This window comes from Terrapene carolina, unplaced genomic scaffold (genome assembly GCF_002925995.2).
Source record: "Terrapene carolina triunguis isolate 2854851 unplaced genomic scaffold, T_m_triunguis-2.0 Scaffold66, whole genome shotgun sequence".
Lineage (NCBI taxonomy): Eukaryota > Metazoa > Chordata > Testudines > Emydidae > Terrapene > Terrapene triunguis.
The window spans coordinates 4831064-4848021 of record NW_020664417.1 but is presented as its reverse complement, the minus strand read 5'-3'; the positions used below and the strand labels follow the sequence as shown (position 1 = coordinate 4848021).

Here is a 16958-nt window from a genome sequence, read left to right as displayed (position 1 = left end):
GGAAGCGGCGGCCAGTACGTCCCTCAGCCCACGCCGCTTCCCGCAGCTCCCATTGGCCTGGAGCAGCGAACCGCGGCCAGTGGGAGCCGCGATCGGCCGGACTTGCGGACGCGGCAGTTAAACAAACCGGCCCGGCCCGCCAGGGGCTTTCCCTACACAAGCGGCATCCCAAGTTTGGGAAACACTGGTTTATATGACTTGCTCAGTACCACTCTGTGCAGAGGCAGGAATAGAATTCAGTTCTCCATGACAGCATTCAGCTACCTCAGTCATGAGCCCGTTCATTCTCTTCCTATTGTTCCCTGCATCATTCACTACACACATTCCAACATCTCCAACATAAAAGGCAGAGATCCAACAGAACCAACCCCAAATTGATTCACACAGCAGGTCCACTACCTACACTGAATAAGGCAGGGGTTCCTTAGAAAACAAAAGTATCTGATCATGTAACTACAGGCTGTATCATAATGCATATGCACAAGAGGCTGAATTAAAATTACACAAGCAACCTTAATTCTGGCATTTCCTGACTCTGCAGCTGTAACATTGTATATCATTTCCTACATTTTTAAAAAGTAAAACAGAATTTCCATGATGTGCAACCAATATTGACAGCCACATGAGTCATCAGCAGGGTTAAAATCTTTAGATCACAACATAAGTCTCTAACACTGGAGCTAACTAAAGTTAACTTGTAGCAATATCAGGCTTTTATTTTCTTTATGGACCAGCCACTACAGGGTGATGACACACATTTAGCTGTGAAACCTATGGGAAATTTGCTGAAGTAGAGGAATGTTGACACACTGGAATCCTAGGTTCAATCTGAGGTTCTGGAAGAGAGTGTGATTTAGTGGTTGTAGACCTGTCTACCCTTGTTTCTATTCCCCTCTACACCTATCCACCCCCATCCCCAGCTCCTTTCCCTGCCTCCCTCTGTTCCTCACCCATCCACATTTGAGTCAAGCTGCTTCCTAATTCTCCTCCATGCTGCTTGCAGTCCAGCAGGCAGAGCATCAAGAGCACAAGAGAATCTCATTGCTCTCAGTTCTGATCCCTGACACCACAGGAGCCCCAGCTATCAGGAAGGACAACAGCCGGAGAAGTTCTGCTCAGCCCTGAGACAGGACAAAATCATGTCTCTCGGTGGTACATGCACAGTCTGGTCAGCACATAGGAAGGAACTGTGTGGCTATGGAGCATACTCCATACAGATTGAATCTTCAGAGAATTTAACTGCCAGCTTCTAACAACCTGTACCGAGCATGTGCAAACTGCTACATTCAGAGGCTTGTAATCTGGCCAAATTTGGCTGGATTTTCACAGGAATTGCAAGAGGCATATTCCTGATGTTGGGGTGGCCTCTCCAACCCCATCCTCACCCCCATCTCAAGCCCCTGTTCCAAAATCTGGAGGTACAAAAGCTTCTCAACAAAACTATTAAAAAAAGGTGGGAGGGAAGCATTTTTCTCTAATATTGTTCTTGGAAACTGCTGAACCAATTTAGTTGAAGCTTAACAAAAGAAGATTCCAGTGTGGTTATTCTGGACATCAAATTGTATTTCTACATTTCAGTGCCAAAACTGATACAGAGTGTATCAACTCTGCAGATGTAATATTTCCTTGTTCAGTTCATAAGAATTTGAATTTCTGGCAATTACATTTTTCTCTGCCAAAAGAGTAACAAAACATGGTATACATATGGGGGAGCAGGGATCAGAAGAAAACTCTTTGCTGCACACCACTTTCAGGCCACTTATGGTTTTGCTGATGAAATTTGCACTCAGGCATCTTCCACAAAGCATGACTGTTTTCGCTGTAGGAAATCCACATGGTCTATTAGGCATGCTAAGTCCATCACCAACTGATGGATTTGAAAGGTTAAAACTGCTTCTCTAGGTTATAAACTTGAAATTAGAGTGCAACATGTTCTACTGAACTGAACTGGAAGCTTGTCTGCATGGTGCTGTACAACACAATACCAGCCTTTAATGCTTAATGTATTGAGTTTTGTTGTTGTTGTTTTATTAAATGGAGTCTCTATAGTTATGTCACTTTTCTGGATTTCCCTATTATTGCTGATGGCCAAATTAAGATACAGCTCTACTAGAAACAGAAAGAATAGAGGAGGATGCTGGGTACCAATTAGAAATACTACACTTGCTATTTTGGTTAAAAATGTGTTTAATTGGCTAAAGTATGTTGGTATTAATCAGGTGCTCGCCTTTTCCACTTTCTAGCACTAGTGGAACTCAATCTTGGTGAGATGTACTTCATCCTCATCCAGTTTCCAAATTCGAACTATTAACTGGCAATTTATGGATAAAAATTTGTCTTAAATTACCTAAAATTAGCTGCTTTTGTGAAAAAGATCTATTAGTCACTATAAAAAGCAAACTTCGTTTTAACCCGACTGATGTGAGGTGTTAACATTGTTAACAAAAGTGACAGCTCTGTCTAAATGAATACATGTCCACATGACATTTAGCGAGCATTTGTATCTACACCAATATGATAAAAAGAATAGAAACCCACCAAATAGCTTGCCTGGCAGCACACAAACACAAAAAGCTACCTTTGAAGACCCAGATTCAGTATCACATTACTGGTAGCTCAGAGTGCCACAGCAGCAATGCTCACTCAAGAAAGAAGAAAGGAAGAAGAGAGCAGACTGCAGAACGCTTTGTAGCATCTGCACATATATTGGCATTATGATCACAGATGACGCTTTCCAGCATTCTTGGTCATTGGAATAGTGTTGCTTAGTGTAGCAACAGACAGTTGAAGCAAAGCAAGAAACAACTGAATTGTAAGACTACCATAAAGACCTAGAACTGTAGGTGAAAATACAGATGACTGCTTAATATTCTTAGCTACAGAATCAAGATGTGGCTTGTGTGGAAGGACAGCAGAAGGAAAAATGCAAGGCTCACCCATCCTTCTAATTTTGGTTACCTTTTCCTCTTTCTAACACCTTCCCCTTCCTAACATCACTTTGTAGGAATAAACAGGATTATAATCTGACTGTTTGAGCGCAGATCAACTCTTCTAATTCTAATGGAGAGCATTTTTAATTTGGGGGTGAAGGAAATCAGGGCCGCCCGGGAGGGGGGGCAAGTGGGGTAATTTGCCCCAGGCCCCGGGCCCCACAGGGGCCCCCACGAGAGTTTTTCGGGGCCCCTGGAGCGGGGTCCTTCACTCGCTCCGGGGGCCCCGGAAAACTCTCGCGGGGCCCAGACCCCTGAAGCTTCTTCCACTCTAGGTCTTCGGCGGCAGTTCCGCGGCGGTGGGTTGTTCCGCCCCGGGACCCGCCACCGAAGTGCCGGGTCTTCGGCAGCAATTCGGCAGCAGGGGCCCCCTGCCGCCGAAGACCCCCAGGTCCCCTGAATCCTCTGGGCGACTCTGAAGGAAATAGAGAACACCTTAGTCATCTCCCCTCCATCCCATATTCAGTGTTCTAGGCCTGATCTGCACCTAAAACTTAGGTTGGCCTATCTATATCACTCAAGTCTGTGAAAAAAATCTCACACTTGTGCAAAATAGTTAGGTCGACCTAAGTTTTAGGTTGAAACCAGGCCTAGATGCAGCTAGGCTGACAGAAGAATATGTCCCTCAACCTACTTCTGTCTCTTGAAGGGGTGGATTTAATATGGCGACAAAAAAACCTCTTCTGTTACTGTAGTATGTGTTTTTTAAGTAACTTACAAGGTTACCTCTCCTCCTTTTGACTAAATACTTTGCACTGACAAATCATTCAAACTCCCAATTCCTACAGCAATTATGAAAAATTTAAAATGCACATAGCAATCTGTACTTTTGCAACACTCAACATACCAGATTATATTTAGGGAGATTTATCTAGTAATGTCTATTAATTTACATAAGCTGCAAGGATGCTTTACATGAGTATTTCAGGATATGGCTCCCTTTACCATAGGGTGTCAAAACCATTGTAAGCTTCTTAAGGAAAACAGAAAGAAAAAAACGAGGCGGCAGTTTTAGTTTTCTATCCATTCTACCGCTTCCTTTCACCTAAAGTCTCCAATATTTCTACTACAAGATCCAGCTGATGACACAAATGATTCAGGTGGGAGAGTGAAAAAAGACAAATGATCCATAATGCCACCACATCTCCAGTGAAAGGTGCAATTGAGGTATCAGAAGCCTCCTGTGGTCACAAATTATTTATCAGCCTCTAAAATGTATCTAGCATAGACACATTACTGAAAAAAGGAAAGATTTGGCCTCTGCCCTCAATGAGCTCCATCTAGACATGTAAACTGTGAGCTGCCCAGGTTGCACTGTGATAAGGGTAAATGGAGGTTACTGGAGTTCTTAGAGATGGACTCTGCATATTTATACTCCTAGGATGCACCAGATATGTGCAGCTCAAATGGTGAAACGTGACAATCAGTGCCCATTGGAGCACCCTCGTACCCAGCGGCACTCCAGGCACCAGAGCTCCAAGCGCATGCCTGGGGCGGCAAGCCACGGGGGGCGCCCTGCCGGTCCCTGCGGGGGCGGCATGCCTGCGGGAGGTCCGCCGGTCCCACGGATTCGGCGGCAATTCCGCGGCGGTATGCCGAAACCGCGGGACTGGCGGATCTCCCGCAGGCATGCCGCCAAATCTGTGGGACCGGGGACCTCCCGCAGGCAAGCCACCAAAGGCGGCCTGCCTGCCGTGCTTGGAGTGGCAAAAAAGCTAGAGCTGCCCCTGCTCGTACCCCCTTTTACCTCTCCCCTCTCTGTTCCTGAGTGTTCTAGGGCAAAGTGCTCTGACCACCTCAGTTCCTTCCCACCACCTCCTCAGCTATGAGCTATAATTAAGGCGCCTAGGAAGAGGGGAAGGTGGGCATGTAGTGGAAGTGTACAGAGTCTGTCATAAAGAACTTTGTTGACAAGTAACCTCTGTTTCTCCTTCAAGTGGCCTCTGCATATTCCCACTCCCCTTCCCCTCTTCCTCACAACCTTAAAAAAAAAATTAATATAATGGAGATATCCTATCTCCTAGAACTGGAAGGGACCTTGAAAGGTCATCGAGTCCAGCCCCCTGCCTTCACTAGCAGGACCAAGTACTGATTTGCCCCAGATCCCTAAGTGGCCCCCTCAAGGATTGAACTCACAACCCTGGGTTTAGCAGGCCAATGCTCAAACCACTGAGCTATCCCTCCCCCCAATTATAACCCATGACTGAGGTGCCAGTGGGATGGAACTGAGGCAGCCAAAGTGCCGCACCCCCTTTTATAGCCTTGCCTTAGAATATTCAGGGAACGATGAGGGGAGGGGCAAAGGGAGTATGCAAGAGCACTCCAGCAGGCACTGCTTGTCAGGTTCTACCATCTGAGGCTACTTCTATACTATATACCACTGATGGCAGTGTGCAGTCTACGTGTGGGTACAAACAGCAGTGAAAAACATACTGCATCTACACTGTGGTATGTAGATACACATGCCTGTGAAAGGCTTTCGTAGAGGGGATGCAGCGGGGAAAGGCTCAACCTGAGCCTCTCTCTGCTCCCGGACTCTTTCCCTATGGTGGGGTAACGGCTGCAGCAGCAGGAAGTTGGCACAGCCTTTCCCCGCCATCTCCCCTGCCACAGCCTTTCCCCGTGGCCAGAGTTTTTCCTGCAGCAGGAAAGGCTCCAGCAGTAGCACAGTACACTGCTAACAATGGCAGCACAGCCAGGGAGGCACAGCCTGGGTGAGTAGAGAGCCACATAGGGATGTACTTGCGTGCATACCTGCCTGCACCCTTCAGAAACGTCTTTACTCTCCTAAATTATGCCTCACCGTATACACTGCTATTTATACCAGTGCCAAGGGGGCTACATGGGTATGTACACTACACATTGGTGAAAGACGCGTGTAACACAGACACACAAGAGCAAACAATATGTCAAACAGAATATAAAACACATTGTTCATTAATTGTGACTTTTAAACATGATTTTTCTTATTAAGGCTACACTTAAAGATAAAACAGAATAAGGAATAAGGAAGAAAAATTTCACTGCAATCTGTCCTGCAACATATATAAAACACTATAACATCATGAATTAATAATTGATAATCATGTCTATAGCTGCAGAAAGGCAGTAAATTACACATTGGTTAATGTGTATTAATCCTTTTAGATCCGAACCTCTAGCTCATTTAGAGTTCTATTTACATAGCACAAACGCACAGCTTTAAAAAGCAGGATTCAAGTTCTCTGTGTAAAACCTACCAACAACACTACATGGCAAATATTTTTCTAGTAAGTTCTTCCTTCACAGAAAACTACCTTGTGAGGGAAGTTTACCAATTACTTTCCAAGTTTCTTAACAGTACTTGACATTTTACATATTTGTTTACTTTCTTTTTGCATCATTTACAGTATCAACACAGCTCTGAACTGGGAAAAGGATGTGTTTGTTGAGCTGTCGCAGAGACAGAAGAGGAAACAATACATTGTTTTGGCAATGTCTCAAATTTCTCTTTTAGGGAAAAGGCTAAACTATTTTCACTGTTGAAAAATGGAATCCATCAACTTAGAAAACTATATATATTCAGAATTTCTTTACCAGTGTTACTAGAACCAACTTCATACATAAAGAACAATTTATTTAAAAAAAAAAATCTAGCTTACTTTTAGCTGTTTAAATTGCTTACTTTCTGCATTTCACTCAGTTTGGACAATGAAACTAAACTAGTCAGTTTCACTGTCAGGTTCTCATGAACTAGCACAATGCTGCTTGGCCAACATGCCAAAAATGTTATATTTTAAACAAATTAAATAAAAACATCTATTTAGAACAGATTTTTATAAAGTCCTCTAAAAATAATCTATATTGTTGTTTTCAGGTACTTGAAAGATTCTCTAAAACCAGATCCCGTAGCAAACAAACTCTCTTTTAAAGAACTCTTATTCCTTAGCGTTCTCAATCAGGTATTAGTTTTAATCCAATCTAACATAAACCTCTCTTCTTGTCACTAGAAAGGATGCAATGTTACTAATTCTCATAATTCTATCACGAGTCTCACAATATCTGTTGTTTTTCTTAAAGCCTCGGCTCCCGGAATTATGATTAAGGCTACATTTTAATCATGGGTACTTTTAGTAAAAGTCATGGACAGGTCACGGACAGTAAACAAAAATTCACGGGCTGTGACCTGTCCATGACTTGTACTATATACCCCTAACTAAAACTTGGGCTGAGAGGCCGCGGATGCTAGGGGAGTGGGCCAGGGGAACACAGGTGTGGGAGGGGAGGCGCGGGGCCCAGGACCCCTCTGTTGCTGGGGGGGGACAGGCATGCAGCAGCGTGCAGCCCGGGACCCCTGCTAGTGCTGGGGGGAGGAGAGGAAGGGTTGGCAGGGCTGGCGGGCTCCCCAACCGGCTCAGCACGGCTCCCCAGAAGTGGCTGGCACGTCCCTGCAGCTGCTAGGGGGAGGGAAGGCCAGGGGGGCTCCGTGCACTGCCCCCGCCATGAGCGCCGGCTCCCACCACAAGCGCCGGCTCCGCAGTGCCCATTGGCCGGGAACCGCAGCCAATGGGAGCTGCAGGGACCGTGCCTGCAGGCAGGGTCAGTGCGCAGAGCCCCCTGGTCTCTCCACCTAGGAGCTGCAGGGACATGCTGGCCACTTCTGGAGAGCCCCACCCCTCCCTCGAGGTAATCACCGCGCCACATCCCAACCCCCTACCCCAGCCCTGAGCCCCCTTCCCGCACCCAAACTACTGCTGCTGCTGGGGAGGTAAGTGGTGGCCCAAGACTGCCCCAGAAGTGGCCAATGTGGCTGGCCCAACGGCAGCCCCAGAACCAGCCGCACTGGCCACCGCAGAAGTTACAGAAAGTCACGGAATCTGTGACTTCCGTGACAGACACGCAGCCTTAATTATGATTACCAGAAAGTCTTAGCTTTCATTTAAAAAAGAAAAAGGTTTAAGTTTCCAACTCTTGGGATTTCAGCGAAGAGCTAAAAACAAAACAAAGCTTAAAGGCTTAAAACAAAAAGGCAAATAAAAAGACACTGCCCCTTTAAAAAAACCTCATGATTCTTTGTTGTCTCTCTCATGATTTTATGAATGGCTGGTTTAGCAATACTGTTCTTTACCTTAGAGGAAAACATTTCAAAGTTCTAAAACTTCTACCCAAACCCCATGCAAAAAGAATGCAGCCACTATTCATAACTAGGGCTCTGCATACTCCATGCTTCTGTGGAATCTGCTACAGAATAATGGCACAAAAGCCAAGCTCTTAAAAAGAAAGCTGTTAAGTATCTAGCCCTTAAGGCTGCAAAGGGCACCTTCCACAAGTGAATGAAATGTAGACATATAAAATGTCGACTGAAGTCTGCAGTCATCCTAAATATACCCAAGACAGGTGAAATGCTTCAACGCCCCACATAAATGAACAATTTAGAAATCTTAGGCCCTGATCCTGCAAAGACTTATGTCCATACCTAACTTCACACACTTCTATTAACTTCAATAAGACCACTGCCTGGGGGTAAAATTAAGCACGTGTATTAGTATTTGCAGCATCAAGGCCTAATTATGCAAATTTAAGCCCTGATCCTTCATGTTCACATGGAGCTGAGTGCAGGATTGCTTCCTTAAAATTTAAGTATTTTACCAATGATAATTTGAACATCTTGTTAACATGCTTAGCACTACCAGTACTGCCTCTCCACATTATTACCAGGTGCCAAGAGCTCTAATTCTCCCCTGCTCAACTGTCCAAACCATCAACTTCCATCCTGACAACTTCTGTAATACAGTTAAACATTTTAAACACAAAACTGTGAAGCACAATGAAAATTAAAAATTAATGGACAAAGTAAAATTTTAATTTAATATCAAATTAAATATCAGAGGGGATCTATCATGACTGTTTTCCTGATTTTCATACTCCATTAAAAACTTCGGTTTTTTAATTTCTCTCTAATCTGCTATATTTGAGTGCTGTAGAACACAAAGGTCATGCCACAAACTTTAGGTCGAGCTTGCCAAGGAGCACACATACAACAACGAACCTTTATATCTATAATGATGATGATTATGGGCCATAAGTGATTACTCACTGTTCTATTCAGTCCAAAAATAGTTTTATGATTGGAATCCTGGGCCTACTTCTTTTAACAACTGAGGCATTACTAAAATGGGAAACAAAAATTCAGATATGGACTATGATTAGTCTTTCAATGTTAAGATATTGAATAATTAGTCTTTCAAGCTATGTTTCCAGTACAGTGTAAACTTACATTCGTAACACTATTAAAAACATTTTTTAGTATTTAGTATTATTTCAATATGATCTTAGACAAATTAAAAAATTATGGGGTTTGGGGTTTTTTAAGCAACTAGAATATGTCAATCATTAAGCGAAGGATCAGAGATACTGATAGTTATAGTTGACAAAGATCATCCCCAAAAGTAAATCTTTCTGTACAGACCAAACGAATTGGAGGTCCTTAAACTTTTATGATTTCATGTAATTCATACTCTCACTTGAAACAGTTTTTTTCAAGCATATCACTGATTTTTTTCTTCTCTGGAGACATACACAGGTGTGGGACAGAGCTCCCAAGAAACTCCACAAGCTTCCTGTCACAGAATTTCCAATTAGTATGTCCCACAGGAGAAGGTTACTGAGGGCTGAAGAAGAAGCAGGGGATGTTGGCCTACAAACACCCCAGAACATAGTGATCCTACAGGAGCTGTGCTGACCCTCCTTCCGCTGTTACGTAAGAAGCTCTACAGAGGAAACTTTGTTCTACGTGAACTACTGAAGAATATGAAGAGGAATATGCCACTGAAAAAGGCCACTCCCACCTCTATCCCCAAATATTCATGAAACCCTGATACTATACTGTACTCACACGGTGAGGTATGTCACAGAGCTGGAGCTCTCCATTCCACATTTTGGATTTTTTGTCTTTTCACCTTTTATCTCCCAAAAAGTGGGCAATGTTCTTACTAATTTCAGATAGTACAGATGTTCTTTTAGGAGTCAGTCTGTATGTCATCATAATTAGCATTAGGAAGTGTTTTGTGGTGGGTGGGTGGTTGCGTGTATATATATATATATATATATATATATATATATATCAATTACTTGGGAGGTTACATCTATTTAAATTTAGAACTAATGGACCTTTGTTTTTACTATGGCTTGGTTGTATAGGTTTGATAGCACAGCTAGCTGACAAGTGCAATAAAATGTGATGTTACAGCTAGCACAGATTCAGCATGGGATTCCCACATAGCCATGCATTTTGACAATCTTGTAAAGAAGGATCTTATTGGTGCTGTTGTTCTGTTCCTACACCCACCGCTTCACCAGCTATACCAACAAGAACACATCTCATTAGCTCCACACTTTTGTTTCAATCCAGTTTTATAGCATCTTGTTTTTGTTACCATGAATTATTGACATCAGAAGTGTTGACTCATGAAGCTCAGATTACAGCCAACTTTTATGGTACACAAATTTATATCATCTTCTTTAAAACTTCTTGTAAAGGGAGTGTCTCTGTGTGCACCGTATACCTGGGATCCAAGTGGGAGAGCAACAGCACAGGACTAACCCTGTTGTAAAGCCGGTCAGTTTCAGTTTCTGCTCAGCACAGGCCAGGTGTGGGGCAGACTGTGCATGCTGAGTGAAAGTGACCAGGCTAATATTAGTTTCACGTCAGTGAAGGAGCAACACAGAGGACACCTGAGGGAGGAGGTGAGAGGACAGCCCCAATTTTCAGGAGAGCCAATGGGAGCAACAAGAATGACCAGATAACTAAGAAACTTAGAAATAAAATAAAGAAAACCTTCCCGTAGCTGTCCAGCCGCTTTCACAGGGCTGCTTGGACACCAGTCAAGGCATCTCCTGAGGCAAGTCTCGCTCTGCCCATTGTACAGCCGGTTGAAGGCAAGGCAGCACCAGGAGATCCCCCCCATGCCGTGCCCCCCAACGGCCCCACCCGCCCCCCACTCAGCTGTCAGCCCGCCCCCGCAGACCCCCCCCCAGGGGCCCACAGGCCGCCCCTCACACGTAGGGTGACCAGATAGCAAGTGTGGAAAACTGGGACAGGAGGTGGGGGGGGGGTAATAGGAGTCTATATAAGAAAAAGCCCCAAATATCAGGACTGTCCCTATAAAATCGGGACATCTGGTCACCCTACAGGGCCCCCAGCGCCAGCCGCCCCGCGCACACAAGGGCGGGATAGAGTGCCCCACCCCACCCGGCGCCCCCAGCCCGGCCCAGCGCCCCATCGCTTACGCCATTGTCCGGTGTTTACATCCGCATCCCTCCCCGCTTCTTACTACAGCCCCGGCGGCAGCCGCACACACCGGATGGCTCTGCCCGCACGCCCCGGCCAGCCCTCCCTCTGCGCCGCCCACCAATCGCCGGGCACAACCGGGCCGGTTGGCCAATGACCACACACTGCATCCGACAGGAGGCGGGTGGAAGGATCCCTCCGTAGCCAATGGCAAAACGAGGCCCTGCAGGGGATCCTCCTACACAGGGTTGAAGTCAGGAGGGAGTGGGTTGGTAGGGGCTCGTGCGCGCGCGCGCGCGGACGCCTTCACAGTTCAAAGGGTTTATCTCATGAATAATTAACGTTACCTCATGAATAATCAATATTCCCGCCGAGGCGGTGCCGACCCCTTCCTGTCCCCTCCTCGGCGCCCCGCCCCGGCCTGCGGGGAGTGCAGGCGATTGTTCATTCGTTGCCCTGGGCGGGCGCGGGGGCTCTTCAGGTGCGGTAGCCGTGGCCTTCAGCGTGCAGCACAAGATAGTCAATGAATAGCTCAGGGGCTCCTGGGTTGCACAGATGCCACGCAATGTTTGTTAGTATTTCTCTGCGGTCCATATTTACCGGCCTCTACTCAAAGCTTCTCATTCCAGTCCTTGTGACCAGAGAGGGGCCTGCACCAAACCCCCAGTCCGGGACACACCTAAATTATGCTCATGGTTGAAAGAATCCAGATCTGGGCCATGATCCAGATTTCGCATAGGGCAGCCTGAAACAAAAGCCCAGGTTTAAACATCTCCCAACTTGTTCCGTGTTTTCAATCAAAACCCACACAAAAAAATGTATGGCTTGAAATATTACTGAATTCCAGAGGTAAAACACTGCGGGCAAAATATACATAAAGCAACAATGAAAGGGCGCTACCTTTAACATGGAGACAGCAACATACCAGTGCAGAACACTCTGCACAGCAATGGAGAGAAAAGAAATTTGGAATAGGCCCCAGGACCAGCTCTTAATTCTGTAAGAGGTGCCATAGGATCATTACTGCCCATGCAAAGTAACCAAGGGCTTACAATGCAAGAGGCCTTCCCTCAACAAATGATTGAAAAAAGAAATATGGAAAGCTGTCCTCTGCAGTCCTTTTGAAAAATGCTACATTCTGGTCATATAAACTCAAAATGGCAACTAGGGCAACTTTTGTGTGGGTTTGTGTAGTTACTTTGGTTTTTTGCTAAGGCTATATCTACACTAGCACTTTTGTTGGTATAACATGTTGCTCAAGAGCATGGAAAAACACACCCCTGAGTGACATACGTTACACCAACAGAAGTGCAGGTATGGACAGCGCTATGGCGGCAGGAGCCGACATAGCTACCACCCCTTGTTGGGGGTGGTTTACTTATGTCGACGGGAGAGCTCTCTCCTGTGGGCATAAAGCGGCTACATGGGAGATCTTACAGCGGCGCAACTGCAGCGGTACAGCTGTGCCTCTGTAAGCTCTGTAGACATGGCCTAATTATTTCCACCCTGGAGAACCAGGGCCGGCTCCAGGGTTTTTGCCGCCCCAAACAGCCCAAAAAAAAAAAAAAAAAGCCGTGATCGCAATCTGTGGCACTTTGGCGGCAATTCGGCGGGAGGTCCTTCACTCCGAGCGGGAGTGAAGGACCCTCCGCCGAATTGCCGCAGAATAGCTGGACGTGCCGCCCCCCCTCCGGAGTGGCCGCTCCAAGCACCTGCTTGCTAAGCTGGTGCCTAGAGCCGGCCTTGTAGAGAACTATCAACATCCACTGAAATATCTATTGTGTACAGTCTTTATTTACGGAATAGGATTTTTCTGAGTCCTAACTGACATTGATTATATAAATTTAAAAAATGTTTCTGTTTACATTACTCATCTGAGCCAGAATTTGAAGGACTGGACCCAAAGTAAATCTTTCCTTCAAATGTCCCTAACCAAGAGACAAAATATTAGAATGTCCTAGGGAGAAGGTTCTGAAAGAATACATCAACTGGGGAGATAAAACAGTGAGACAGAACCAGAGGCTAATTAAGAAATGAGAAGGAATCAGAGGCAGTTTGAGAAGCATGGGAAGGAATCAGAGTCTGTTTAAAGAAGTTGAAGAGGATGAAAACAAGAGCAGACTGCTGAAGGAAACTAACTTTTGGAGAGAGGAACAGAAAGAGTTCCTGAAGCAGGGAAAAAAGAAAACATAAATTAGAATAGCAGTTGCAGGAAGAAGTTAGAGAGAGCCAGAGGCGAGATCACAAAAGAAGGGAATAAAGAAAAAGAAGTTGAAATTACAGTTCCATAGGTATCATGCTGCATTGGGCAGCGAGGGTTGTATTTGTTTTTTTGTTTGTTTTTTTTAAGGGAAATTTAGGTATCTGTAATTTGGATATCTTCTCTAGATCCCCATAACAATGATGAAGTTCAGTCAGAGTTGTTTTGGGCTTTAGTGGTGAGACCCAGATAGATTCACTGAAGCTGGAACATGATAAATTATAAATGCAGTTGTTGGATCTAATACAACATTATCATGATCTTCTGTGAGGCATCATATAGTTAGAAAAGCAGTTGATCCTGACATGCACATTCTTCTTTATTGTAATCAAGCACAAACAATACATTCTGGCTTAATTATGTGTGATCCCACAACAAACACTGTTGCCTCATTTGCTCACAGTTTCATGATTTTTTATTTTATACACGCTGAAGTATTTTATTTTCAGTTCTCAGATAACTGTATTCTGCTTGTTCATATTTTGTCTTCTATTTGTTCCATGCAAAGCCAGTGTACAAAACTTTTGGCATGGAATTCAGCAAAGGGAAAATAAAATTTGAAACAAATTTTCCAATATTTGTTTGATCATGACTGGGCATTCAGCATTATAAAACATGATATAATGAGCTTATAGAGTTATTTACAATTGCACAGTGTAGAATTCTGCAAACTAACATTGTATCACATGAAACTGAAAGTATCTAAAATACACTTGTAAAGCAAAATAGATACAAATTATCATATATAATGTATGGGGGAAGGGGCACTGACTATTTATTAACCAAAACTGTTACTGGAATGTTAAGTTTCTAATTTAAACCACAAAAGTTGGAAAATCAGAGTTAAGGCTTAAACAACATCCCAAACTGTCATTGTGTGTGTGCATTATGGGCTCAGTTTTGTAAGATACTAAGCATACTTGTATGGTGCTGACATTCCTTGAGTCCCATGGAAGTCATTAGACATGTAGGAGGTTCAGTATCTTACAGAACTGAACCCCTAACAGGATATAGGGATAAATCCACACCTGGTATAAATTGTCATAACTTCACTGACTTCAATTACAATTTATACCAGCTGATTACATCTTGGAGTTCATTTTTTGTTTCAACAAAGCCCTTTCAGAACAGTCAAAGTCTGCCCTTAGATTCTCTATTTATATGCCCCCCATCACCATAGTATATTAGAACCTCACATAGATAAGGACTAGCATAAAACCTCACATAAAACCTCACATAGATAAGGACTAGCATAAAACCTCACATAGATAAGGACTAGCATAAGAATGGCCATACTGGATCAGATCAAAGGTCCATCTAGCCCAGTATCCTGTCTTCCTACAGTGGCCAATGCCAGGTGCCCCAGAGGGAATGAACAGGACAGGTCATCATCAAGTGATCCATTCCCTGTTGTCCATTCCCAGCTTCTGGCAAACAGAGGCTAGGGACACCATCCATGTCCATCCTGGCTAATAACCATTGATGGACCTATCCTCCATGAACTTATCTAGCTCTTTTTTTTTTTAACTCTTTTATAGTCTTGGCCTTCACAACGTCCTCTGGCAGGGAGTTCCACAGGTTGACTGTGCGTTGTGTGCAAAAATACTTCCTTTTGTTTGTTTTAAACCTGCTGCCTATTAATTTCATTTGGTGACCCCTAGTTTTTGTTATGAGGAGGAATAAATAACACTTCCTTATTTATTTTCTCCATACCAGTAATGATTTTATAGACCTCTATCATATCTCCCCCTTAGTCAACTCTTTTCCAAGCTGAAAAGTCCCAGTCTTATTAATCTCACCTCATATGGCAGCCATTCCATATCCCTAATCATTTTTGTTGCCCTTTTCTGAACCTTTTCCAATTCCAATATATCTTTTTTGAGATGGGGCGACCACATCTGCATACAGTATTCAAGATGTGGGTATACCATGGATTTATATAGAGGCAATATGATATTTTCTGTCTTATTATCCATCCCTTTCTCCCAACATTCTGTTTGCTTTTTTGATTGCCGCTGCACATTGAGTGGATGTTTTCAGAGAACTATCCACAATGACTCCAAGATCTCTTTCTTGAGTGGTAACAGCTAATTTAGACCCATCATTTTATATGTATAGTTGGGATTATGTTTTCCAATGTGAATTACTTTGCATTTATCAACATTGAATTTCATCTGCTATTTTGTTGCCCAGTCACCGAGTTTTGAGAGATCTTTTTGTAGCTCTTCACAGTCTGCCTGGGCCTTAACTATCTTGAGTAATTTTGTATCATCTACAAATTTTGCCACCTCACTGTTTACCCTGATCATTTATGAATATGTTGAATAGGACTGGTCCCAGAACAGACCCCTGGGGACACCACTATTTACCTCTCTCCATTCTGAAAACTATTTATTCTTACCCTTTGTTTCCTATCTTTTAATCAGTTACCAATCCATGAGAGGACCTTCCCTCTTATCCCATGACAGCTTACTTTGCTTAAGAGCCTTTGGTGAGGGACCTTGTCAAAGCCTTTCTGAAAATCTAAATATACTCTATCTACTGGATCCCCCTTGTCCTCATGCTTGTTGACCTCCTCAAAGAATTGTAATAGACTGGTGAGGCATGATTTCCCTTTATAAAAACCATGTTGACTCTTCCCCAATAAATTATGTTCATCTAAGTGTCTGACGATTTTGTTCTTTACTATAGTTTCAACCACTTTACCTGGTACTGAAGTGAGGCTTACTGGCTGTAATTGCCGGGATCACCTCTGGAGCCCTTTTTAAAAATTGGCATCAGCGTCACATTAGCTATCCTCCAGTCATTTGGTACAGAAGCTGGTTTAAATTATTTAAACTCTTGGGTGAATACCATCTGGTCCTGGTGACTTACTACTGTTTAGTTTTTCAATTTGTTCCAAAACCTCCTCTAATGACACCTCAATCTGGGACAGTTCCTCAGATTTGTCACCTATACCACATGATCCATGGTACAAGAGTCTAAAGTCATGTATATAGTAAGTTAGTTTTTCCTTTCTTAGGTAGACACTTGGTGCCAGCGTTAGATCTGTTGTGTGTGAGATCAACTCCATTAAGGAAAATGGAGTTGCATGGGTGTGACTGAGGCAAATCTGGCCCCTGTATTTTAGCAGCAGGTGTTACAATGTATCAATGTGGGGGAAGAAATTCAGGATGTTATAGACCCCTGCTAAGAAGTCACTGGTATGACTGTCCCTAAATTATGATCTATCACCTAATTGATCTCAGTGCAAATAAGGATAAGGGATAAGAAAAGGTAAACTAAAAAGGTGCTTTATTTAACATAAGGTAAGTATATGGACAAAATATCTCAGTGGCTTGCATGGGCATGAAGTCCAGAACCCTCTCCCTCTACAGATGACAGACAAAGGTATTTATACTTTACAAATCAAAGTTCGTCTGATCGTCTGCCTCACCCT

General features: G+C 43.8%; 1 protein-coding gene across 1 annotated transcript in view; it reads right to left on the bottom strand.

Annotated features, from left to right (window-relative positions):
- KIAA1109 (KIAA1109 ortholog) overlaps window positions 1-11311 on the bottom strand; it is a 242236-nt gene extending 230925 nt beyond the window's left edge. Inside the window, exon 1 of the mRNA XM_029910631.1 lies at window positions 11259-11311. The gene's annotated coding sequence lies outside the window, so the exon portion shown is untranslated. The remainder of the gene's footprint in view (window positions 1-11258) is intronic.
- Window positions 11312-16958: the final 5647 nt, after the last annotated feature.